The sequence below is a fragment of the Papio anubis genome, chromosome 4 (assembly GCF_008728515.1).
Source record: "Papio anubis isolate 15944 chromosome 4, Panubis1.0, whole genome shotgun sequence".
Taxonomy (NCBI): Eukaryota; Metazoa; Chordata; class Mammalia; order Primates; family Cercopithecidae; genus Papio; species Papio anubis.
The window spans coordinates 47,217,680-47,244,920 of record NC_044979.1 but is presented as its reverse complement, the minus strand read 5'-3'; the positions used below and the strand labels follow the sequence as shown (position 1 = coordinate 47,244,920).

The window sequence follows — 27,241 nt, the reverse complement described above, 5'->3', positions numbered from 1 at the left end:
CGCATTTTTTCCTACTCAGGTGCACTCAGGAAACTATTCAGTTTTGCTGCCTCCAGGTAAACCAAAGTGAGTAATACAGGACAGGCGGTTTACTTGAGAGAGACTGGAATTTCATACTGAAGCTTTTGCCCTCAAATGGATCAAACTCCTTTTTTTTTTTTTTTTTTTTTTTGAGACGGAATCTTGCTCTGTCGCCCAGGCTGGAGTGCAGTGGCGCGATCTCGGCTCCGCCTTCCGGGTTCACGCCATTCTCCTGCCTCAGCCTCCTAGTAGCTGGGACTACAGGCCCCCGCCACCACGCCCAGCTATTTGGGTGTTTGTTTGTTTGTTTGTTTTTTGTATTGTTAGTAAAGACGAGGTTTCACTGTGTTAGCCAAGATGGTCTCCATCTCATGACTTCGTGATCTGCCCGCCTCGGCCTCCCAAAGTGCTGGGATTACATGCGTGAGCCACCTCGCCTGGCCAAATGGTACAAACTCTTAACTGGGTTATTACAACCTACAAAGAAACCTTCTTATCCATGTTATTAATTATCCTAATTCAATGTGGCTTCAAATGTTGATGAAAGTACCCAAATCATGGTGCTCCAACAAGCTGGATGCCAACCAGGTACTCGTAAGTACTTGCAATTACAGGTGCGATATTTTCATTCCTTATCATCCCAAGATGCCCTTCCTTCATGTGAAGCAGCTGGAAAGATTAACTACCAGATTCCCTATGATTGAGGAATTGATAAATAGAAAGGGAAGACCGAAACCGACCGAATTTTCCGATCGAAGTGAAACTTGAGAAACTTGCATGTATTTTACCTGAGTTCCTTTCTCAGGAGATACACTGTCAGACCTCCCAGATAGTGTCAAGGAACTGAAACTTTCCAGAACACTACATCTGGACAATGAGGTACATCTGCTGCCTGTTCACAAACTCCTCTTCCTTACCCCGCCATAATTCCCTGCTATAGAAAGTCCTAACTTTAGTCGCCCTAAGACAGGTTTGAGACTGGTCTCCCTGCCAGCATCACCTGCATTAAAGCCTGTCTTCCCTGGCAATACTCGTTGTCTCAGGGATTGGTTTTCTTTGCTAGGAGCAACCCAACCTAGGCTGAAGCCCAGGCATTCAGCAGCAGTGGCACCTACAAGTACTGAACAGACATAAAATACTTTTTTTCTCCTTTTCTTACTCCTCCAGTTATATCTTCATTATTTCTGTCTCTGTTCTCCTTCTAGATGCTGCCAAACTACTCTGTGCACTTTCAGATCACTTAATACTAATGTAAATAACAGACATTCTGGCATTCTTGGTTCAAAATTTATTCTAAAGGTTTAAGAATCTACTCAGAGTCTTAAATGACCTGATAACTAAAATTCCAAGAGTCTCCTGAAGCGAGCAAAATTGCTCTCCTGTGAAAGGGATATGTGCCAGTTTTTCTTACTTGCCAGAGAAATAATTACTGTAAGGTAAGCTCTTCTCTGCCAGTGCTTAAGGACTTAATTGCAAAAGCACTTAGGTGAGGGGACCACCCTCATCAAATAGCAGTCAAGAACTATTTGGTACCATGACCCCAAATTAAATGGAGCTCCTGGTCACTAGGAACTGACAGTCTGGGATGGAATGTAGGTGAATAAAGAACAAATACAGGTGTTTATGGCCTTTATTGTATTGGGAAGTAAATAAACATACAAAAAGAGTTGCTAGGTCTGACCTGATTTTGTCAAGAAGATTCATCAAGTGTACTTAAAAAGAAGCTAATATCTGGAAAAGGCAGACCTATGGTGTATTAGTCAGGGTTCCCTAGAGGGACAGAACTAATAGGAGAGATACATAAATATAAAGGGGAGTTTACTAAGCATTAACTTACACAATGACAAAGCCCCACAGTAGGCTGTCTGCAAGCTTGAGGAGCAAGACAGCCAGTCCGAGTCTTAAAATTGAAGAACTTTGAGTCCGATGTTTGAGGGCAGTAAGCATCCAGCACACGAGAGAGCTGTAGGCTGGGAGAGTAGGCCAGTCTCTCCTTTTCCTGTTTTTCTGCCTTCTTTATATTCACTGGCAGTTGATTAGATGGTACCCACCCAATTAAGGGTGGGTCTGCCTTTCCCAGTCCACTGACTCAAATGTTAATCTCCTTGGCCACACCCTCACAGACACACCCAGGATCAATACTTTGTATCCTTCAATACAATCAAGCTGACACTCAGTATTAACCATCACATATGGAAAGAGTAAAAAGATCAGTGATTGCCAGAGATCAGAGAGGAAGGGACATGAAGCACAGATTTTTAGGGCAGTAAAACTATTCTGTATGATATGATAATGGTGATACATTCATTATACATTTGTCCAAACCCATAAAATATACAACCCAAAGAGGGAGCCTTAATATAAAATCTCAACTTTGGGTGATAATGATGTCAATGTAAGTTCATCAGTTGTAACAAATATACTGCTCTGGTATAGGATATTCATAGTCAGGGAGGCTGTGCAGATGTGGGGTACAGGAATATACTGGAACTCTATACTTCCTGCTCAATTTTGCTCTGAACCTAAAACTGATCTTTGGGAGAAAAATAGTTTATGAGAAAAAGAAGCAGCAGTTAGAGCATCCTATTTTATTCTAATTTATCAATTAAATTCTAAGCTGAATATTTAGCTTTGTGTATCTAGTTCAAATATATTTGCTTTGTCTCCTCATATATTAAAGCAGACCTCTATTTGTTGTTAATACCATCAGGGGAAAATGAATCATGTAGTCCTAACTAAGGTACAAATTTAAATTATAGTTAGGCATCAAATCTAAGATTCAAGGAGATAGTTAAACAAATTAAAATAATTAAGTTTACAAATCCCATAAATGCAGATATTAAAATCTATTCCTATCTATACATACTTACCATTTGTAAGCAAATAATAGAAGTATCATAGAGTAGCAGTTCTCAAACTTCTTTTTGATCTCAAGTTCTCTTTACATTCTTAAAAATGATTGAGAACTTTGAAGAGCTGTTGTTTATGTGGATTATATATGTCCATATTTACTGTATTAAAATTTAAGATAGAAATATGTTAGACACGTGTCTGTTTAATTTAAACCCATTACATGTTAGAACTGTAAACGTTATTTTTATAAATAATGACTACATTTTTTCCCAAAAAATTAGAGGAAAGTGGCATTTTTAACATTTTATAAATCTCTTTATTATCCGGCTTAATGGAGAACACTGGATTCTCATATTCTGCCTCTGCATTCAGGCTGTTGTGATATGTTGTTATACCTAAGATATGAAGAAAATTAACTGTCATACAGATTCATAGTTGAAAAAGGGAGGACCTTACAAAGCTCCTGGAAGGGTTTCAGTAACCCCTATGGGTTCTCAAACCTCACTTGGAGAATTACTGCCAAATGGCATTTTGCATTTCATTTGTTTGAATGTCATGTATTTCCACACAGGCGTCTGTTAACACCTGAAATTATAGCCCTTTACTTATTTCAAGCTATAACTCATATTTGTCAGCTCATATCAAATCATGACATTTCAAAAAAGTTTTTCAAAGCTTTTACTATATAGCAACTCTGATGAAATTGATATTATTATTTGAATTCATATGAAAACATTTGAGATTTCATTTATATCCTTCATCTCAAACTTTTTGGAAAATTTTGAATATAAATTGTACCATCTGGAAAAAATGTAATATTGGTATATAGTTATTAATCGAGTTTTAGGTATACTTATAACAAGGTATATCCCCTTTTATAAAAATAATTTAAAAGCTTAAAACAAAGACAGAATAAGCAATTATAGTTTTATTTATTAACTAAATAAATATTTGATTCTAAACTTACTACCTTGGCATGAAATTTTAAATATATAACCTTTCATTTTTATTACAAATAAAAATAATGTAAATCATCCAGTTTGGGGTTTTTTAGTATAATTTCCAACTAAAAGAAACTAGAGCTGACTAGTGGAATCTCTGACTTCAGATCTGGGCCAGGTTATACACAAGATGAGCATAGGATAACTTGTGCCACAAAGCCAGGAATCCATTAACAATAAAACGTGTCAAAGGGACACAGAAACCAGCATCAAATAGCTCCTTTGGCCAAAGATGGACAATTTAAGCATCAAAAAAAGTAATGGATGCAGTTGTTTGAAACATACTGAACATATAAAAATTCATGAGTTCTTAATGATGTTCCAAAAAGGAGAGATCAATAAAAGGAAAAAAAAAATCCACTGGACACTATTGCAAGTAGCTAGCACTAAGCCCTTGTTCTAAAATTGTCCATTAAAAGAAAATAATTCAAATTTTCTCATTTATCTTTCCCGATTAAACTATATATCAGAAAACCAAATTGTTGTTGAGGGAAAGTAGTTTTTTATAGTAAATATGAAACAACAGAATTGGAAACCCACCATTTAGCAACCTTGCATTTAATAAATGATTCAGGCAACCATCATCAATGGATCAAACTAACAGACGAAATGTTCATGAGGAACTTCACAATGGTGATCAGACGATCACTACCTCAGCCTAATAATCTGTCATTACAAGTGGAACTCCAGATATTGTGTGCTTCCTGACCTGATGTCATCTGAAGCACTCAACACAAGTATGAAATGTTATCACCCCAAAAACATGAATGGGATCTAATCAAGCCTTAAAACTGACTTCTCACTTACAGGCTTACAAAAAACATGAGGGTTACAGGAATAAGTTAAATGACAACACGAAGAGGCCGGGCGCAGTGGCTCACGCCTGTAATCCCAGCACTTTGGGAGGTTGAGGCAGGTGGATCACTTGGGGCCAGGAGTTCAAGACCAGCCTGGGCAACAAGGTGAAACCCTGTCTCTACTAAAAATAAACAATGAGCCTGGCATGGTGGTGCGTGCCTGTAATCCCAGCTACTCAGGAGGCTGAGGCAGGAGAATCGCTTGAACCTGGGAGGCAGAGGTTACAGTGAGCCAAGATGGTGCCACTGCACCCCAGCCTGGATGACAAGAGTGAGACCCTGTCTCAAAAAAAAAAAAAAAAAAATTACACCACAAAGAAGGAAACAGGTAAATCTAGAATGGAGGACACTCTCTGAGACAATTGATAGAGTCTCTACAAGTTAATAACTGGACACACAGGAGAGGGAAGGGGTCTGGAGAAGCCTAGGTAAAAAAAAAATACAGCCATGATATGTAAGATGTGAATCTTAACTTGGATCCTGATTCAAACATCACTACTATAAAGACTTGTAAGATAATCATGGACATTTAACTAGGGACTGGTGTTAGATGATACCAAAGAAATACTATTTTATTAGGTGCAATAATGGCATTGTGATTATGTAAGAAAACGTCCATGATTTTTGGAGAGGTATTCTGAAGTATGTTGAAGTTAAAAGACGTATTCTCTGGCATTTTCTTTATACTTCAACATAAAAAAAAAAAAAAAAAAAAAAAGAAGGAAGAAAAAGAGATAGCATAAATGAGAAAATAAAATGGATAATTATTGAATCTAGATGATGAAGGGAGTTCTTTGTACTTTTTCATGGTTTTTGTATATGTTTGAAATTTTGTATAATGAATATCTAAAAATATAAGTGACTGCTATAGCTCAGATTTTCTAGAAAACAGTGCCTGAGACAAGCTCACATGTTAAAAATTTTCTTGCAGGGGTGCAGTACTAGAAAAGCAATAATGAAGGAAAAGGGGGAACAGAGGCAGGGACAGAGGGAGGAAGATCCATGGTGGTATGTTCCCAGGCTGGTTATAGCATCCCAGTACATGCAGTTGGTTGCTTAGTCACACAGGACATCTCAAGAAGGCTGCGTGAAACCACTGAGTAACAGAATCAGCCCTCAGGAGGGGAAAGGTTAAGGCATTTTTTTTTAACTGTATTCTTCTTGCCTTCTGTCTCTCATTCATCAATGTTTGTTCCATAAAGCGGGGCAAGCATGTGGGGAAAAAGGTTGGGGACAGGGGAGTGAAAATGGGTTTTTTGAAGTGACTGAGATTTATTTAATCTCACAACGTAGAATTTAAACAAATCAGTGACTTTTGGGTTTAGTGAAGACTTACCTATAATTTTAGCCTTTTTGGACTAGAATAATCATTCCGCTTGACTTTCTTTTTACTTCAGTAAATAATTTATTCAGGTCAAAGCCATTATTTTTGATTAACAAAAATCACAGTCACATCAATGGCTACAGAAGCTAAATATAGGAGAAGGGTTCTACCACAGTGACCTGCACATTTGCATGTGCCCTTGCACATCTCCACAAATGCCACATCAGCGAGACTTGACTGCGGCTGAGCTAAGTTGTGGTGGAATGCTGTTGATTCTCCTACAACATGAGATCATAAGAGGCTTGTGAGGACCTGCCCCAAGGCCATTTCTCATTCACCTCCCAGTTTCTCATTGCCTCCTGTGTTTTGAGGAGGTATGAGACTTTCTACCTCATTCTCCCTAGAGTACAGCCTCAGGCTGTAAAACTGCTTAGCCGAAGCATGACATTGGTTCCTCAGGAACAGGGTGCCCTGTCATCCAGGTTGTGGTCATCTGACCTCCTTTGTATCAGTGTCACCCTGTGCAAGGGATACCAAAGCTGGCACCTTTGGCTACTCTTGCTTTTGCTGTCCAAGTAAGTAATAAACTGTATGAATCTAAAAATGGCAGGTCATTGTTTTCTTACTGGTTGAATCTATCACCCCTGCCTTACCTTGACAAATTCTAGGCAAGAAATTTTCACGTGGCTTAATGCTGAAGAGGTCCTTTACCCTTTCCTCTTTGTATTTTGCTCAGCCTACAGAGTAGAAAGTCAGTAGCCAGTATACAAACTGATATGAAAATATGAAAGACTTAGATTAACATTTTTAGAAACAGTAACTGCTCTCTAAGTATTATAGGATAATTTTTGGCCAACAGTTAAAGGAGCCTTCCTTCTCCTGGCCTTCCCTTCAAATTAATTAATAGGATATTCTTACAAGGCAGGTCAAGATTCAGACCTCTTAAAAAATAAAGATCAATCAGAAGGGTTTTCAACAAAGTCCCCTTTATTTTCTACTCACACTTAAACACTGTGGTTGTTAGGTTTAAAAAAGTCTGGGAAAGAGGGAGACAGAGCGAGATGGTGGAATACAAATTTCCACATAATTTTCCCACTACCCCACACCAAGTTAACAACTATCTACACAGAAAAAGAAAAAACACCTCCATAAGAACAAGAAATCAGGTGTGCACTCATGGTACCTCATTTTAACTTCATATCGCTGAAAGAGGCAATGAAGAGATAGAAAAAATAGTACTGAATCGCTGATGCCACCCCCCATTCCACCCCTACCCCCAGAAGCAGCATGGTGTGGAGAGTGTCCTTGGGTGCTGGGGGAGTGAGAACACAGCAATTGTGAGGCATTGAACTCAGTGTATCTTGTTAGAGCAGAAAGGAAATACCAACCAAACTCAGCTGATGTCCACCCATAGAGAGAGCATTTAAACTAGCCCTAGCCAGAGGAGAAACTGAGTGCCTACAAACCTCGCCACCCAGGGGTACAGCTCTCTGTCTCCAAGTAAACTTTAAAGGCAGTCTAGGCCATAAGGACTGCAACTCTTAGGCATATCCTAGTGCTGAAATAGGCCCAGGACAGTGGACTGGTGGGGCATGTGACATACTGAGACACTGGGTGGGTAGTCAAGGAAGTGCTGGCATCACCCCTCTCCTAACCTCAGGCTGCACAGTTTGCAGCTCCAAAAGAGACACCTTCCTTCCACTTGAAGAGAAGACAGGGAAGCACAAGGAGAAGTTTGTCTTGCATCTAGGATACAAGCTCAGCCACAACAGGATGGGGCACCAGATAGACTTGTAAGGCCCCTGTTCCAGGCCCTAGTTCCCAGACAACATTTCTAGACACACCCTGGGCCAGAAGGGAATAACTTTAGCTAACAACCCAGCCACAGTGGGTAGAGAATCAAGCAGGCTCTCGAGGTCCCTGATTCCAGGACTTTACTCTTGAACAGCATTTCCGGACCTGTCCTGGGCCAGAGGGGTGCCCACTACCCTGAAGGGCGAGTCCCAGGCCAGGCAGCATTCATGACAAGCTGACTTAAGAGCTGTTAGGCATTAAGGGAACATGAGTGGTAGTCTGGCAGTACTTTTCATGGTCTGGGGTGGCAGTGGCTATAGGATAAGGCTTCTCTGCTTTTGGAAAGGGGAGAGAAGAGTGGGAAGGACAGCGTCTTGTGGTTTGTTTACCAGCTCAACCACAATACAATGGAACACCAGGTGGACTTCTAAGGTTTTTCACTCTAGTCTCTGACTCCTAGACAATGGCACTTCTGTACCCACTAGTGGGCTGGGGGACATTCCCTCCCTGAAGGGAAGGACACAGGCCTGGCTGGCTTTGCCACCTGGTGATAGTAGAGCTCCAGGGTCTTCAGAAAACATAGGCAGTAGCCGGGGGGGTTATAGCAGGCCTTGGGCAAGACCCAGTGCTGTGCTGGCTTCAGGTCTAACCCAGCACAGTCTTAGTGGTGGCGGCCACAGGGGTGTTTGTGTTACTCCATCCCCAGCTTTAGGTGGCTCAGAACAAAGACAGAGACTGTCTGGGAGAAAGTAAGAAAAAAGGAACAAGAGTCTCTGCCTGGTAATCTAGACAATTCTCCCAGATTTTGTCCAAGGCCATCAAGGCAGTACTCTGTGAGTCTGCAAGAATCACAGCATTACTGGGTTTGGGGTGCTCCCTAAAGTACATCACAACACTCAAGTCCTTGTAGATCACAACACCCAAGTCCTTTCAAGTATCTGGAAAGCCTTCCCAAGGATGGCTAAATAAACCCAGATAGTGATGACTATAATAAATACCCACTCTTCAATGCCCAGACACCAAAGATCATCTACTAGGATCAACACCATTCAGGAAAACATGACCTCAACAAATGAACTAAATAATGCACCAGGGACCAATACTAGAGAAACAGAGATAGGTGATCTTTCAGACAGAGAATTCAAAATAGCTGGGTTGAAGAAACTCAAAAACATTCAAGATAACACAGAGAAGGAATTCAGAATTCTATCAGATAAATGTAAGAAAAAGATTGAAATAATTAAAAAGAATCGAGCAGAAATTCTGCAACTAAAAAATGCAATTGGCATACTATAGAATCCATCAGAGTAATTTAATAGCAGAATTGATCAAGCAGAAGAAAGATTTAGGGAGCTTGAAGACAGGCTATTTGAAAATATAGTCAAAGGAGACCAAAGAAAAAAGAAAAACCAATGAAACATGCCTACAGGATCTAGAAAATAGCTTCAAAAGGGCAAATCTAAGAGTTGCTGTTCTTAAAGAGGAGGTAGAGAAGGGGATACCGGTAGAAAGCTTATTCAAAGGGATAATAACAGAGCCCAAACCTAGATAAAGATAACAACATCCGAGTGCAAGAAGGTAATAGAATACCAAGTAGATTTAATCCAAAGAAGACTACCTCAAGGAATTTAATAATCAAACTCCCAAAGGTCAAGGATAAAGAACAAATCCTAAAAGGCTAGGCATGGTGGCTCACACCTCTAATCCCAGCACTTTGGGAGGCCAAGGCAGGCATATCACTTGAGGTCAGGCGTTCAAGACCAGCCTGACCAATATGGCAAAACCCTGTGTCTACTAGAAAAAAAAAAAAAGTACAAAAATTAGCCAGGTGTAGTGGTGGGCACCTGTAATCCTAGCTACTCAGGAGGCTAAGGCAAGGAGAATCACGTAAACCCGGAACTGGAGGTTGCAGTGAGCCAAGATCATGCCACTGTTCTCCAGCCTAGGTGACAGAGCAAGACTCTATCTCAAAACAAAACAAAAACACACGCACCCAAAAAAGCAAGAGAAAAGAAACAAATAACATACGATGGAGCTCCAATACATCTGGCAGCAGACTTTTCAATGGAAACCTTACAGGCCGAGAGAGAGTGGCATGACATATTTAAAGTGCTGAAGGAAAAAAAACTTTTAACCTAGAATAATATATTCAGTGAAATATCCTTCAAACATGAAGGAGAAATAAAGACTTTTCTGCACAAACAAAAGCTGAAGGATTTCAGCAATACCAGACCTGTCCTACAAGACAAGGTGAAATGCTAAAGAGAATATTTCAATCAGAAGGGAAAGAACATTAATGAGCAACAAATAATCACCTGAAGTTACAAAACTCACTGGTAACAATAAGTACACACACAAAAAATCCAATTTTATAGCACTGTAACTGTGGCATATAAACTACTCTTATCCTAAGTAGTCGAAGACTGAACAATGAACCAATCGAAAATAATAACTATAACAACTTTTCAAGACATAGTAAGTAAAATAAGATATAAATAGAAACAGCAAAAAGTTAATAAGTGGGGAAACAATGTTAAGTCATAGAGCTTTCATTTGTTTTCTTTTTGTTTGTTTATGCAAATAGTCTTGTTATCAGGTTAAACATAATGGGTTATAAAGTAGTGTTTGCAAGCCTCATAGTAACTTCAAACCTAAAAGCATACAATGGATACACAAAAAATAAACAGTAAGAAATCATATCACCAGAGACAATACCTTTACCAGAATACAAATAACACAAGGGCAGGAATAAGTCTTTACTTATCAATAATAACATTGTATGTAATGGACTAAACTTTCCAATGGAAAAACAGAGAGTGGCTGAATAGATGAAAAAACAAGACCCATCAATCTGTCGCCTACAATAAACACAACTCACCTAAAAATACACACATAGACTAAAAATAGATGGAAAAAGATATTCCATCAATGAAAACCGAAAAACCAAAGACAATGAAAACCAAAAAAGAACAGGAGTTGCTATACTCATATCAGGCAAAATAGATTCAAGACAAAACCTAGAAGAGACAAAGAAAGTCCCTATATAATCATAAAGGGGTCAATTCAGCAAGAGGACATAACAGTTTTAAATATATATGCACCCAAGAGTGGAGCACCCAGATTCATAAAGGGAATATTATTACCACTAAAGAGAGAGATAGGCCCCAAGGCAACAATAGCTGGAGACTTTTACACCCCACTGTCAGCAGAAAGACAGATCTTCCAGACAAAAATCAACAAAGGAACATCAGATTAATAGATATTTACAGATCATCCCACCCACAAGCTGCAGATACTCATTCATTTCCTCAGCACATGGATCATTCTCAAAGATAGGTCATATGTCAGGTCATAAAACAAGAATTAAAACATTCAAAAAATTGAAATAATATCAGGCATCTTCTCTGACCACAAAGGAATAAAACTAGAAATTAATAAGAAGAATTTTGGAAAGCTATACAAATACTTGGAAATTAGACAATATGCTCCTGAATGATGACCAGTTCAATGAAGAAATTAAGAAGAAAATTGAAAAATTTCTTGAAACAAATGATAAAGGAAATATGACATACCAAAACCAGTGGGACACAGCAAAAGTAGTACTAAGAGGGAAGTTTATTTAGGTTGGTGCAAATGTAATTGTGATTTTTGCCATTAAATATAATTAAAAGTAATGGTAAAACCACGATTATGTTTGCACCAACCTAATAACTATAAGTGCCTAAATCATAAAACAGGAAAACTTCAAATAAGCAATCTAAGGATGCCTCTTAAAGAACTAGAAAAGCAAAAGCAAGCCAAATCCAAAATTAGTAGAATAAAATTAGTAGAAGAAAAGAAATAATAAAGACCAGAGTAAGATAAATAAAATTGAAATGAAAAAAATACAAAAGACCAATGAAATAAAAAGTAGGTTTTTTGAAAAGATTAAGAAAATTGACAAACCTTTAACCAAACTAAGAAAAAAAGAGAAAAAAATCCAAATAAATAAAATCAGAAATGAAAAAGGAGACACTAAAAATGATACTACAGAAATTCAAAGGCCCATTAGAGGCTACTATGAGCAACCAGATGCCAGTAAATTGGAAAATCTAGATGAAATGAACAAATTCCCAGATACATACAACCTACCGAGACTGAACCAGGAAGCAGTCTAAAACCTGAACAGACCAATAACAAGTAACAAGATTGAAGCCATAATAAAAAGTCTCCCAGTAAAGACTGAGACCTGATGGCTACACTACTGAATTCTACCAAACTTTTAAATAAGAACTAATGCCAATCCTACTCAAACTATTCTATAAAATAGAGGAGGAGAGAAGATTTCCAACCTCATTCTACAAGGCCAGTATTGCCCTGATACCAAAAATAGACAAAGACACATTTAAAAAAAAAAAAAACAACTAGAAGCCAATATCTCTGATGAATATCGATGCAAAAATTCTCAACAAAATACTTGAAAACTTAATTCAACAAGATATTAAAAAGATCATTCACCATGACCAAATGAAATTTATTCCAGGGGTGCAAGGATGGTTCAACATGTGCAAATCAGCCAGTGGGATGCATCATATCAACAGAATGAAGGACAAAAACTACATGATCATTTCAATTCATGTTGAGAAAGCATCTAATAACATTCAAAATCCCTTTATGACAAAAACCCTCAAACAACTGGGGATAGAAGGAACATGTCTCATCATAATAAAAGCTATATATGACAGACCCACAGCTAGTATCACACTGAATAAGGAAAAACTAAAAGCCTCTCCTCTAAGATCTGGAACATGACAAAGATACCCTCTATCAACAGTATTATTCAAGGTTTACTGGAAGTCCTAGCTAGACCAGTCAAACTAGAGAAAGATGTAAAGGACATTCAAATTGGAAAGGAGGAAGTCAAATAATCCTTGTTTACAGATGATATTATATTTGGAAAAACCTAAAGACTCCACAAGAAAACTATTAGAAATGATCAACAAATTCAGTGAAGTTTCAGGATATAAAATCAACATACAAAAATCAGTAGCATTTCCATATGCCAACAGTGAACAATGTTAAAAACAAATTTAAAAGTAATCCCATTTACAATAACCACACATAAAATTAAATACCTGGGAATTAATTTAACCAAAGAAGTGAAAAATCTCTATAATGAAAATTATAAAACACTGATGAAAGAAATTGAAGAGGACACCAAAAAAAATGAAGAAATATTCCATGTGCACGGATTTGAAGACTCAATATTGTTAAAAGACCCATACTACCCAAAGAATTACAGATTAATTGCAATCTCTGTCAAAATATCAATGGCATTCTTTGCAGAAATAGAAGAAACAATCCTAAAATTTATATGGAACCACAAAAGACCCAGGTTAGCTGAAGCTCTCCTGAGCAAAAGGAACAAAATTGGAGGAATCACATTACCTGACTTAAAATTATACTACAGAACTATAGTAACCAAAACAGCATGGTACTGGCATAAAAACAGACACAGAGACCAATGGAACAAAATAGAGAACCCAGAAAAAAATCCACACACCTACAGTGAACTTGTTTTTGAAAAAGGTGCTAAGAACATACACTGAAGAAAAGACAGTCTCTTCAATAAATGATCCTGGGAAAACTGGACATTTATATACAGAAGAATGAAATTTGACCCCTATCTCTCACCATATACAAAAATCAAATTGAAATGGATTAAAGACTTAAATCTAAGACCTCAAACTATGAAACTACTATAAGAAGACAGTGGGGAAAATCTTCAGGACATTGGGTTGGGTAAAAATTTATTGGGCAATACTTCACAAGAACAGGCAACCAAAGCAAACATGGGCAAAATGGATCACATCAAGTTAAAAAACTCCTGAACATCAAAGGAAATCAACAGAGTGAAGAGACAACACACAGAATGGGAGAAAATATTTGCAAACTACCCATTTGATAAGGGATTAGTACCCAGGATATATAAGGACCTCAAGCAACTCTATAGGAGAAAAGAAATCTAATAATTCAATCAAAATATGGACCAAAGATGTGAAGAGACATTTTTCAAAAGAAGACATACAAACAGCAAACAGGCATATGAAAAGGTGCTCAACATGATTAATCATCAGAGAAATGAAAATCAAAACTACAATGAGATATAATGTCATCCCAGTCAAAATAGCTTACATCCAAAAGACAGGCAATAAGAAATGCTGGTGAGGATATGGAGAAATAGGAATCCTCATACACTGTTTCTAGGAATGTAAATTAGGACAACCACTGTGGAGAACAATTTGGAAGTTCTTCAGAAAACTAAAACTTGAGCTACTGTATGATTCAGCAATCCCACTGCTGGGTATATACCAAAAAGAAAGAATAGTAATATATCAAAGAGATCTCTGCACTCCTACATTGGTTGCAGTACTATTTACAATAGCTAAGATTTGGAAGCAACATAAGTGTTCATCAGCAAGTAATGGATAAAGAAAATGTGGTACATATAAACAATGGAATATTATTCAGCCATAAAAAAGAATGGGATCCAGTCATTTGCAACAACATGGATGGAAGTGGAGATCATTATGTGAAGTGAAATAACTAGGCACTGAAAGACAAACATCACATGTTCTCACTTATTTGTAGAATCTAAAAATCAAAATAATTGATCTCATGGAGATAGAGAGTAGGATGGTTACCAGAGGCTGGGAAGTGTAGTGGGAGGGTTGGGGGAGGTGGGGATGGTTAATGGGTACTAAAAGCATTAGTTAGAAAGAATGAATAAGGCCAGGTGTAGTGGCTCACGCCTGTAAAAGCAGCACTTTTGGAGGCCAAGGCAAGCAGATCACTTGAGGCCAGGAGTTCAAGAGCAGCCTGACCAGCCTGTCTCTACTAAAAATACAAAAATTAGCCAGGTTGGAGGTGCACAACTGTAATCCCAGGTACTCAGGGGGCTGAGGCATGAAAATCACTTGAACCCAGGAGGTGGAGGTTGCAGTGAGCTGAGATTGTATCACTCACTGCATTCCAGCCTGGTGACAGAGGGAGACTCTGTCTCAAAAGAAAAAAAAAGAAAAGAGAAGAAGAAGAATAAGAATAAGACCTACCATCTGATTGCACAATAGAGTGACTCTTAAGTCAATAATAACGCACTTAATTGTATTTTTTAAAGTAACTTAAAAAGTATAATTACATTGTAGCTCAAAGGATAACTGCTTGATGGAATGGATACAAAAAGTTTACAGGAATAAATAAAGCAAATTTTGAACTAACAAAAAAGACCGGGAAAAGCTAGAGTAAGAAAGAGAAGCATCAAAGATCAAGCTCCGTAGACATGCCCTACTCAGATTTTCACAGGTAGGTGATCTGCCTCTGTCTTTAATATACAAGATGATTGACAATGATGTTAACCAATTACAACTTTGCCTTTCTTATTTGGTACACTGAGAGGCAGGATTCCTCTCTTCTTTTATAAGGTTATAATAAAGTAGAAAACAGAAAAACGAGTGAGGGCAAAACATAAAAGCTAGTGAATAACTCATCTTTTTCATTTCTTTTCTTTATCACAACGTATGTAGATTATCTCTTGGTAATGGAAATATATAAGCCTTGCTAAATGACTGTCCTAGTAATAGTTGACCAAATCCTTAGATCCATGAATGAAGGAAGTAGTTATGAAGGAGATCCAGGCCTGCCTCACACTTTGTCCGGGGATTTCCTGGTACTCTACAGTGGGGGGAAAAAAACAGGGGGGATTGGTTTTGATTGGCTTTTCATTGACAATCCTGAGATATCTGAAAGAATTTCTCAAATTATCTAATGAGTTAGCCAGATAATAATTACAAATTTATAGTAGCTAGTAATGGGACAAACAATTCAAAATAAAACCACACATGGTAAAAATTTGTTGAAATAAAAAACAACCCAAGATTAATATCTTGTTAATAACTATAAAAAGCAAAAACACTGAGAGAGTAGATTTAGCTGGAATAATAAACACAAAATAATGAAGCAACGGCTAAGCCTGCACGTGATCAAAATATATTATTGACTACAGTTAAGAAATTCTATTTTCATTCATCTGAGAATGTCTTTATTTCCCACTGACTTCTGAAGCATATATTTTCACCAGAAATAGAATTGACAGTTCTTTTCTTTCAGTACTTGAAAATGTTTTGTTATTAATACTTCCTTTTGGCCTCCAGATGAGAAATCTGCTCTCACTCACATTGGTGTACCTCTGTAAGTTATGTGCTGTTTCTCTCCGGATGCTCTCAATACTTTCGTTATTTGTCTTTACTACTCAAAAGTTTAACTGAGATGTCTTGGCATGGATTTCTCCTATTTGGGGTTCACTCCACCTCTTATATCTATAGGTTTATATCTTTTGCCAAATTTAGGACATATTAACAAATTATTTCTTCAAATACTCTTTCAGTCTCATTCTTTCTCCTGTACTTCTGAAACTCAATAATGCAAATGCTAGCTCTTTTGTTATTGTCCCACAGGTTCCTCAGTCTGTCCAATTTTTTATTCCAGTCTATTTTCTCTATTGTTCAGGTTGGGTAAATTATTATTATCATTATTATTATTGTAGAGACAGGGTCTCCCTACGTTGCTCATGCTGGTATAAAACTCCTGGGCTCAAGGGATCCTCCTGCCTGAGCCTCCTAAAGTGCTGGGATTACAGACATGAGCCACCACACCCAGGCAGTTTGGGTAAATTCTAATGATGTATCCTAAAGTTCATCAATTCTATGTTTAGTCATCTTGACTGTACTACTGAACCCGTTCAGCAAATTTTTTATTTCATTACTTTTTTAGTTCTATAATTTCTATTTGGTTCTTTTTTGTTAACTTAATTATTTGCTGAGATATTTTATTTTTTGTTTGTGTCAAGAGAATTTGTAATTGCTGGTTAAAGCATTTTTATAATAACTGCTTTAAAATCCATATTAGATCATTCCAACATCTGATTCATCTTGATTTTGGCATTTATTGATTTTCTTTTCTCATTCAACTTGTGATCTTCCTGGTTCTTGGTATGACGAATGATGTTCAATTATATTCTGGATATTTTGGATATTATAGTATAAGACTGTGGATTCTATTTAATCTTTTTTAATCAGATAGTCCTCCTGTTGGGGTGTAGCAAGAAGGCAGGTGATTTTGTATGTTTGGTCTCCTAGTGGGCCCACCAACACCATCCAGACAAACGTGGAGTACTTATTCACCCTGTCTTGATGTCTATGGCGGGGTGGGGGTGGGAGGGTAATTCATTTTCTAGTGCTGCCATAACAAAATGCCACAGATTGGATGGCTTAAAAAACAGAAATTTGGCCAGGCGTGGTGGCTCACGCCTGTAATCCCAGCACTTTGGGAGGCTGAGGTGGGCGAATCACAAGTTCAGGAGTTTGAGACCAGCCTGGCCAACATAGTGAAACCCCGTCTCTACTAAAAATACAAAAATTAGCCTGGCATGATGATGTATGCCTGTAGTCCCAGCTACTCGGGAAGCTGGGGTAGGAGAATTGCTTGAACCCAGGAGGCAGAGGTTGTGGTGAGCCAAGGTTGTGCCATTGCACTCCAGTCTGGGAAACAGAGCGAGATTCCATCTCAAAAACAAACAAACAACAACAACAAAAACCCAGAAATGTATTTTCTCACAGTTCTGGAGGCTGGAAGTCCAAGATTAAGTTGTTGACACGGTTGACTTCCTCTGAGGCCTCTCTCCTTGGCTTACAGATAGATGGTCACCCACTCACCGTGTCCTCACATAGTTGCCCCTCTGGGTACACGTGCCACTGGTGTCTCTATGTGTGTCCTAATCTCCTCTTCTTATTAGGACCCCAGTCAGATTGGATTAAGGGCCACCCCAATAACCTCATTTGAATTTAATTATTTCTTTTAGGACCTATCTCTAAATATATTCACATGCTGAGGTACTGGAGATTTAGAGCTTCAACATATGACGTTAGGATGGGAAACACAATTCAGCCCTTAACACATGGGTCAGAAGTTCAGCTACCCCTTGCCCTGTTGACACCTTCCCAGTCAAAGTGAGATACTCGCTCACACCACCTTGATACCTCTAAGTTCAGGTGCCACCAGAAAGGTGGAAGCAGACGACTGATTCACACCATTTTATTACAGCAGGATTGGGGTGGAAATTAGGTTCTCAACTCTCTGCTGGGCCTCCCTGATGCCAGAGGAGGACAGGGAGATAAGCAAAGTGCCAACTATCCCTGCCTCTACTGCTTTGTTCTGTCTCATTGATGCTAGGTGGAAGTAGAGACTCAGCAACCCACTGGGCCCGGCCTACATGGAGGTGTGGGTGTAGGTAGAGTACTGACCAGACTTGAGTCACACGACCCGGTTCAGCTGTTGATGCTGGATGGGAGTGGAGTCTCAGCTTCCTGTTGGTTCCCACTGACACTAGACTGAAGCATAACTGTGATGAGCCCTGCATCCCACCATCTCTTTGAGTCTCACTGTGGGTACAAGCTCAGCTCATTGCTGAACCCTGCCGACACAAGGCGAGGGATAGAAAACCAGATCCCTGCTCAGCCAGGCAAAGCCAACCTGAGGGGGATCACAGTGCTGCTGCCTGCCTCCAGAGAGTGGGGCAAAAACTCAGCTTCCTGTTCTATTCTACTCAAACTTTGAGAAAGGGAGGGTGCAGTTTTTCCACTGGTATTTGCCTGGAGTAGGGCAGGTATCGCCAAAAAGTTCTGGCTAGGGGGAAGGAACAGGCTCGTCTTGGGGCTTCTTGTGTATGTTTGTTAGTGGCTCCAAATTGAAAGCTTTTGCAGGACTCTGTCTGGAATATATGAGAGGCAATAAGGAAATCCAGGGAACTCAGTGCCATATCATTCCTTCGGTCCCCAGGTTCCTAAGTAGTTCACCTTCTTCTTTTCAGTGTTAGAGTCTTCCTATGCTTGTTTGTTGAGTTACGGCCAGGGTTTTTTAGTTGTCAGAAAGAGGGTCTGGGAGGAATGAGGGTACTTCCATTTGCCCAGAACCAGAAGTCCTCCTTATAAACACTTTAATTGAAGAAATGCAAAGAAGATAGGGATTTTTGTGGAATATTCCAACATAAAATCAGCAACTGATCTAAAACCTGAATTATCAAAAGGAATGTCAATTTCTAAAACCAGAGCAAGCTGACAAAATAAAATAAAGAAATAAATGAGCTATAGAAAGGCATGTGGGCTGTAATACTCAACTTTAAGATGCTTTTGGATGCGCTCAACTCTAACACCAAAACAAAAGGAAAGAAATTTTTCTACATTTGGAATATTTGTCACAAAACGAAGACCAAGACTGTCAGATAGGGCAATTCATGGTTTGTGTGTTTTAAATTTTTATTTTAAGAATAACTTTTAAATATTTGTAATATCTTTCAATTTTTAATTGATTTTATTTGGTGTTAGTGATACTTTTTTCATTTTTTCTATTATCTGGTATAGATCATTTTTACATGTTATTAAAATACATAATCTCATCAAATGCAGTTAATATTGTATTTTTATTTTTATAGAAAACCTCTGAAACTTTTAGCATAATTCTATCCTCAAAAAATGACACACCACTTTATCATTGTGGTTACTTATCAAAATTTAAAAACACAGGCTCGGCGTGGTGGGTCATGTCTGTCATCCCAGCACTTTGGGAGACAGAGGTGGGTGGATCACCTGAGGTCAGGAGTTTGAGACCAGCCTGGCCAACATGGTGAAACCCTTTGTCTACTAAAAATACAAAAATTAGCTAGGCGTGGTGGTGCGTGTTTGTAATCCCAGCTACCCAGGAGGCTGAGGCTGGAGAATCCCTTGAACTTGGGAGGGGGAGGTTGCAGTGAGGCAAGATCGTGCCACTGCGCTCCAGCCTGGGCAACAGAGCAAGACTCTGTCTTTAAAAGAAAAAAAAATTAAAAACATATAAATATCACACACACACAAAAAAAAATAGGATGAATTCTGTTTTGAGAATTCCCAGGAATTTGTATTTTTTTAACCTGAATCTGAAGATATTTGTCAGTGATTTAGAAACACTATAAAAGGCAAATACCATCCCAATTACCTTATTAACAAAGACTTCTTTTTCTTTTTCAGTGATCAAGACTTAATCAAAATTGTTTTTATCTCTCCAATTTATATGTCCAGACTTACTTGGTTATTACAGGCATAGTCATGCAGTGAAATCATGACCTATACCTAAACGGCCTGAAAATGTAGTCTATAAAAGAAAAGACTTAGGTGAGAATTTAATAGCTGTCTTCATAAACTTTGAGAGCTGTCCTGAACAAGAGAGACTGCATTTGTTCTGTGTGACCCAACAGGAAAGAATTAGGATAAATGAGATAAAGTTACAGGAAAGAAAATTTTGACTTACTATATATATCCACTTTCTAGCAACTAGAGAATTCTGAAAACAGAACAGACTCCCTCAAGCAATAGTGATTTCCTGTCAAGGTAAAAGGCTGGAAAACCATTTATTGGGGATATTATCAAAAAGACTCAGAGTTTGTGATTTTCTTTTTTTCTCTTTTTTTTTTTTTTTTTTGGTGTGTATCATCTCATTTTGTTCTCCAAGTGAGACACATAGAAAATGTATTTAAATGGCTATGTATGAATGAAAATAGTAAAGTTCAGAGGGTATATTAGTTAGGATTCTTTGTAAATTATACAGCAATTTGAGCTAGCCTGAGCAAAAACAAAATATAGTATAAGAATAAATGATATTTCACAGAACCTAAGGCCAGTATAATGCAGCTGGCTCCAGGGTGGGACTGAGGCCATAACTCTCCATCTTTGTGTCTTCACCCTGTTTCTCTCTGAACAACTGCTTTGTTCTCTATTTCTGCAGATGTATTTTCTATGCTTCCCAACCACATGATGGGTAGGAGATATTTATTCCACAGATCCCCAATTTACATCTCTATCATTCAAGGGACCAGTCCAGAATGATTGGGTGCCTAAATTATTCTGGACTTTATGCAGTCAATTAATCACATTATTCTCCCTTCTGAATGCTAAGCCAATTGAGAAATTGCCACAGTAAAGCTGGATGGGATAATGTGGCTTGAACTTGAGGCCAAAATGTACTTTTCTGCAACTTTCCTTTGAATTGAACTCAGCCAGTCCAGGCAGATATCCAGATTGCATCTCAGGAGATGGTCTGACCTGGCGGCCTCACCTGGCGAGCTTATCATATGGGGAAGACATCCAGGAGGTGAGCACATTCCACTTGCACACATGCAAAAGGAGAATAAAGGATCTGGTCAGACATGTGCAATGACCCTTTACTCAAACTTACTAATTGACTAAGTCACTCCACCAACTCCCTCGGGGTTGAGTTGCTGAAAAATGGAGAGAAGGGCAGAAACTTTCCTTGTAACATTTTCAAAGATATTTTATACGATGGACTAAGGTTGGAATGTGCAGGTGGGAAGAGAATAGCCTTCCTGCAATTACCAATTCTTGGTGCAATTACCAATTCTTATTTCTGAAGATAGGGAAGCTAATTGGCCTGCTTTGAACCAGATATTCATCTACGTCCAATCAATTATGGTTTTAGGAGAGTCTCTCGATGCATAAATAGCATGACCAGGGGACAACCATTACAGATTGGACAAGCAATTTTTGTTAAAAGTTGGCTAGACAGATACATGAATAAGTACACTCAGAACACATACACTTCTTCCTTTACATTATAAAGTTATTCTTGACTCATAATATCCAGCTACCTCAGGTTCAAATGCAAGTACACACCAGTACACACACACTCATTCACACATGCTCCACAATGGAGGACTACCCAGGTAATGAGTGGATAATCCATTACATTCGAAAGTGATGTTGCCTTGAGTCACTGCTCTTCCTGTGTAAAATTTCTGGGTGAGGTCCATTTCCTCCCCAAATCCAGTTTTAATTTGGTTCTCATTTTCTTAAAATGTAGAGATTAAATTACAAACTTAACCGCTCTCAATATATCTAATATACAATACTTGGGGAAATGGCTATATAGAGAAATAGTGACAGAAAGAAGGCTCCATATAGTGATCACTGGTCTGTGATTAATCTGCTGGACAGTGGCAGTTTGAAAAGCTTGAAAGAGCAAGTGACTTATTTGGGCATAATTTTGACTCACTCCTTTGGTGAGTTTCTTGACCCTATAGTGAACTTTCAGTTTGTGTTATTTCTTCTTTGGATTGTGTCTGAAAATTTCCTAAGAATTGACTCTTCTGGTATGAGTCGACTATGGTCCCCTTTCACCAGATTTAGTATTTTTCACTGACATTTTCATTCTTATAAACCCTTTCTGGCTGGCTGTCACATCCATTTTGGACTCCATTTGCTAAAATCCAGCACCACAAATCTTGTTAGGTCATGCTCTGAATTGAATAGCCAGGGCTTGTTCCCTCTGCTCAGGCCTATGTTCTGTTTTGTTTGTTTTTGAAGTAAGTCTGAAGCTTTCACCATCCATATGGCTCTTTACTACATGAATTAAAAACTATAGAATTAGCTGGGCGTGGTAGCAGAGGACTGTAATCCCAGCCACTCAGGAGGCTGAGGCAGGAGAATCCTTTGAACCTGGGAGGTGGAGGTTGCAGTGAGCTGAGATCGCATCATTGCACTCCAGCCTGGGTAACAGGGAAAGACTCTGTCTCAAAAACATAAAAATAAAAATAAAAAAACTATAGCCTGGCTGGTAGCAGTGGCTCATGCCTGTAATCCCAGCATTTTAGAAGGCCAAGGTGGGAGGATCTCTTGAGCCCACGAGATCAAGACTATCCTAGGCAACATAGCGAGACCCCCATCTCTAAAACAACAACAACAAAAAAACTATGGCCTGGTATGAGGTAGTTAGAATAACAGAACTCCTTCCTCTCTTATCAGCTATGGAAATACTGTCCCTATTCTCCTATTTTAGCTAGTGAGAGGTACTTTGGAAGGATGGAGGTGGGAGGTAGAAGTATGGTCAGTCTTTCCCCACTCTTCTGCTTCTTCCAGGATATTCCCATTCCTGTTTCCAGGATCTTGCACTTGCTGGTCAAGACATTTATTTATCTTAACTACAAAAAGGGGAGTCAACTCAGGACTCAACTACTGCAATTCACATTTCCTTGATTTATTTCTTCATTGATACCTCAGCAATCGATTGATTGATCGATCGATTGATTGAGACAGAGTCTTGCTGTACTCACTGGAGTAGAGTGGTGTGATCTTGGCTCACAACAACCTCTGCCTCCCAGGTTCAAGCAATTCTCCCTTCCTCAGCCTCTCGAGTAGCTGGAATTACAGGTGCCTGCCACCATGCCCAGCTAATTTTTGTATTTTTAGACAGACAAGCTTTCGCCATGTTGGCCAGGCTCGTCTTGAACTCCTGACCTCAAGTGATCTGCCTGCCTTGGCCTCCCAAAGTGCTGGGATTACAGGCGTGAGCCACTGCACCCACCCAGCAATCTGTTTAGAAGCTCAGATTTTCTCTCTGTGCTTCCAGTCAAGCAAATCTAACTTGGTTTTTGTCTTCTGCACCTTATACTGACAGCTACAAAAAATAGATATATACTAATATTTTCTACCAAGGCCCCTCATGGCTTGGTAGACAATGATCTGAGTTGTAAGATATAATGAGCAGTTTTCCCTATTTACTTCAATATTGCAGAAAGACTGACAAGTTTCTATCCTAAGACTGAGGTAGTAGGTGGGAGTGTGAGGCTCCTCCCAATCTGACACCTGCCTTGACTTCACCCATTTTATCTTTCCTGATTGAGAATCTCTTACTCCGAATCCTATCACAGATATCACTTTGTATATTAAATAAGATTCTCTGTTGCCCTAAGCTGTATGCAACAGAAAATATATTGAGCCAGCCCAAGCAAGAAAATAATTTAAGAATTCAGAAGGGCAGTCAGGCCTAAGAAAGAGATGGAAAAGTTACCAGCTCTTTCTTCATCTCTCATATCTTCTTCTCTCTGCATGTTTGCTTTATTTATTTATTTGTTTGTTTGTTTGTTTGTTTATTTTTTCTCTGAAGTTAGACTTTCTCTGTTTCTCCGTCCATATGCCAGGTAAGATCATGGTCACTCGGCAGCTTCCAACTTCATATCTCTTTTCTTTGAGAAACCAAGGATGGTATGCTAAAACCATTATTATTTTTTTTCAGGTATGTCCAGGGAGAAAATCTAGTTGACCTGTTTGCCCTTATAATGAACCTTCATCAGTGGTGTGTGTTCAATATCAAAACATCTTTCTACTTATAGAGAATCTTCAGTTAGGTGAGCAGATATTTCAACTCCCCACCTCTTGGTTCCTTGGAACTTTATCAGGTGATATACACAATTTGGAATTTTTCTATGGCTGTGGCACCAATGGCAGTGGCTTCTGGTTCTGGTGGCAGTAGCGGCTTCCAGCATCTGATGATACAGTGGTGACTGCTCGGCAAAGACAGCAGTCATGTCCTAACCAGGTTCTTCTGCAGCATGATTTTAGATGTCCTGAGTTATGGCCTCCCTTAATTATTGCTCATTTTTTTCCAAGCCCAATCTTCAGTTCTTCTCATTGATTCTGTGAATGTTCCCAAACTCTTCTAATAATTTTTTTTTTCTTAAGTATACCAGAGTGATTTCATGTTGTTTACAACTAAGAACTTGCCTATATTCCAATCAACTAAACCAGTGGGTAAGGGCCTAGTAGAGCAAACCTGATTGTCAGAGGTCTACCCCTGTGAACAGGAAGAACAGTTCCCAGAGAAGATAGAATCAGTGGACATCCCAAAAAGTGTCTTTTTGCATTGATATTGGAAAAGTTGTCCAAGACCATAGAAGAGCTGAATATCAGAACTTTAAGAAGAATCTGCACATCTCACTACTCAATGTAGGATTTATTCCTTTGTCCCAATAATTAATTTTAACTTGTGAATTAATAAGGAATGGGGAGACCTAAGGTTATTATAGAAAGGCCAACATAAGCCCTTCACAATCTCAATAATTTGCTATTTCACCAAACTTAAAAACCAATTTCAAAAAAGAAAAGGCTTAATTCAATTAAATAAACTTGTTCTTTCAAAATAGCTGGTTACCTAATTAAACCTTACTATTGCCTTAAACTTTGTAAACATATCTTAAACACTACTATGCTAAGATGGGGCAGAGGAATGAATTAGTGATAAAATTCATAGTTAATTGAAAGTGATATCAAAAACATTTTAATACTTTTCACGACATAATAAAATAAACCTGTGTGATTTGAGTTTTTACTTCCTTTTATAGACCTGTTTAATTTATGTAAAGGAGCTTTGAAACTAAGCAAAATAGAAAGGGAAATAGTAATTTGGATAATTAGTCCCAAATAAATAAGAATTGCTAATTGTATTTCTTGTACACAACTAAGAGTAAATTCAAAAACTGAAAGTAAATCGGACATGAGGCTCAGAGAGTATCCTTGAGCATGAGTAACTAAAATTAACCAGAATTTTAAATAAACTGAGGACTCCTAGACTTCTGAAGACATGAATGAGGCTATTAGAACTCTGTTTCTCCTACTCATCCATTAGCAATGTCAGGAACAGTTCATAAAAGATTAATGTTTAAATGCTTAAGAATATACATTTTAATACCTTGAAAACACCAAGCAATGCTTTTTAAATTAATTGATAAGTCATTTTATAATTGCGATGTGGACTTGGACTTTTTTGTAGTAACAAGCCAGACAACATCTATCCTTCTGAGAGATAATATGTGAAAGAATTGTAGAAGAATTGAGAAAGATGATTAGTAATCATGTATTGCTTCTTGAGACAGCAATTCTCTAGTAAGTGGAAACTCAGGCAAGCATCAGTGATGAGAAACAGATACATTTTACTCTTTACTTCATGGTCGAGAAGTACCTGTAATTCACCTTTCAAATAAGAGGCAACATGTATAGCATAATCCCACAGAATTATGAATTTTAGAGGTGAAAGGGACCGTGAGGTATTGATAAGCTGTTGCTGTATAACAAGCCATTCCCAAAACTCAGTGGCTTAAAACATTTATTCTTGTTCACGCATCTACAGATTAGCTAAGGGTTGGCTGAGCTCATCTGGGGTGATTCTGTTCCATGTGTTATTTCTCATTCTCCATAAACCACAAACAAAATAATAATAATACTAGTTTTTTTTTTACTTGTCACTTGTTGAAGGCTTATTATGTGCTAAAAGCACTTTAAAATGTTATCTCCTTTACTACTCACGAAAACACTATGAGGTAGGTACTACTAATATCCTAATTTCGCAGATAAGGAAACAAAGAAGGAATTGCCCCCAGCTCAAGAAGCTACTGTATGGTGAACCTGGAGCACACAAACGCAGGTCTACCCGACACTAAACCTTATGTTCTCAACCATTCTGTTATTTTCTGTTTCATGAAATTTACTATTCCATTTTCAGAGAGTTCTAACTGCTAAGAAGTTACTCTTATGTTCAGTGAAATGATTTTCTCTATAATTTTTAATCACTTATCTTAATTTGGTCCTTGAGTACATGCAGGATAAAGATAATATTCATAAATTAGACGATATAGTAAAAGTGCCTGACAAACAGAATGTGTTCAACAAAAATTAATCTAAGTCAGTCCCACAATAGGCATAACAGTCGTTAATAAAATGCTCAACCAGGCAGGGCCAGAATTATTTGCAGTTTTACCCAGTTGTCACTTATCCTATTATATAGAAAACTATTCGACATAGGCTAAATACAATATTTAAGTCCAGATGTACTGTGTCTATAACATTTCCTTTATCTATCAGCCTAGTAATCTTGTCAAAAAGGAAATGAGCCCTAGATTGAATAAGCAACAGACAATTAGAATCTAGAGGGGAGACAGGAAGTAAGGGAACATTAAATAATGCTTTTTAAAATTAATCAGCATATATTTTATTAATAAGCAAGCAAGAAAAACCTAGTAAATGTTGACTTTCTTGCTATTTGGAAAAAATTTAATTTGTTCAAAGGTAAACTTTTATTTATATTATAGGTTTACCTAAGCTGATGAGAAAACTAGTACTTAGTAACTATCAAGGATAATAAACTTGTCAAAAGATGATTTCCAAAATGGCAAAATACAAATATTAAATGAGCATATGTGAAAAATTTTATTTAACTCATTAATTAATGAAGGACCCTGTAAGATATTACAACCTATTCAAAAAAGAATAGAAACAGTCATACGTAGGCAAGCAGAAACGTTAAAGTAAGTGTGCTAATATGTGCAAAATAATAGATCCTATAGGTACTAAAGTGTAATGTTTGGAATCATCTTTTCTATAGAGAGGAAATCAATTGTATCTCTATGATAAAATTCATTAGCATGTCTACAGAAAAGAATAATTTGCATTTTACTGTCAGTCAATTTTTACAACTTCCTG

General features: G+C 38.0%; 1 long non-coding RNA gene across 1 annotated transcript; it reads left to right on the top strand.

The window, feature by feature from the left end:
* The first annotated feature begins 26 nt into the window (after positions 1-26).
* Positions 27-26,846, top strand: LOC103883170. The gene is made up of 3 exons (XR_002521146.2): positions 27-66; positions 15,035-15,191; positions 24,003-26,846. It is a non-coding gene; the product is annotated as an uncharacterized LOC103883170 (long non-coding RNA).
* The last annotated feature ends 395 nt before the right edge of the window (positions 26,847-27,241 follow it).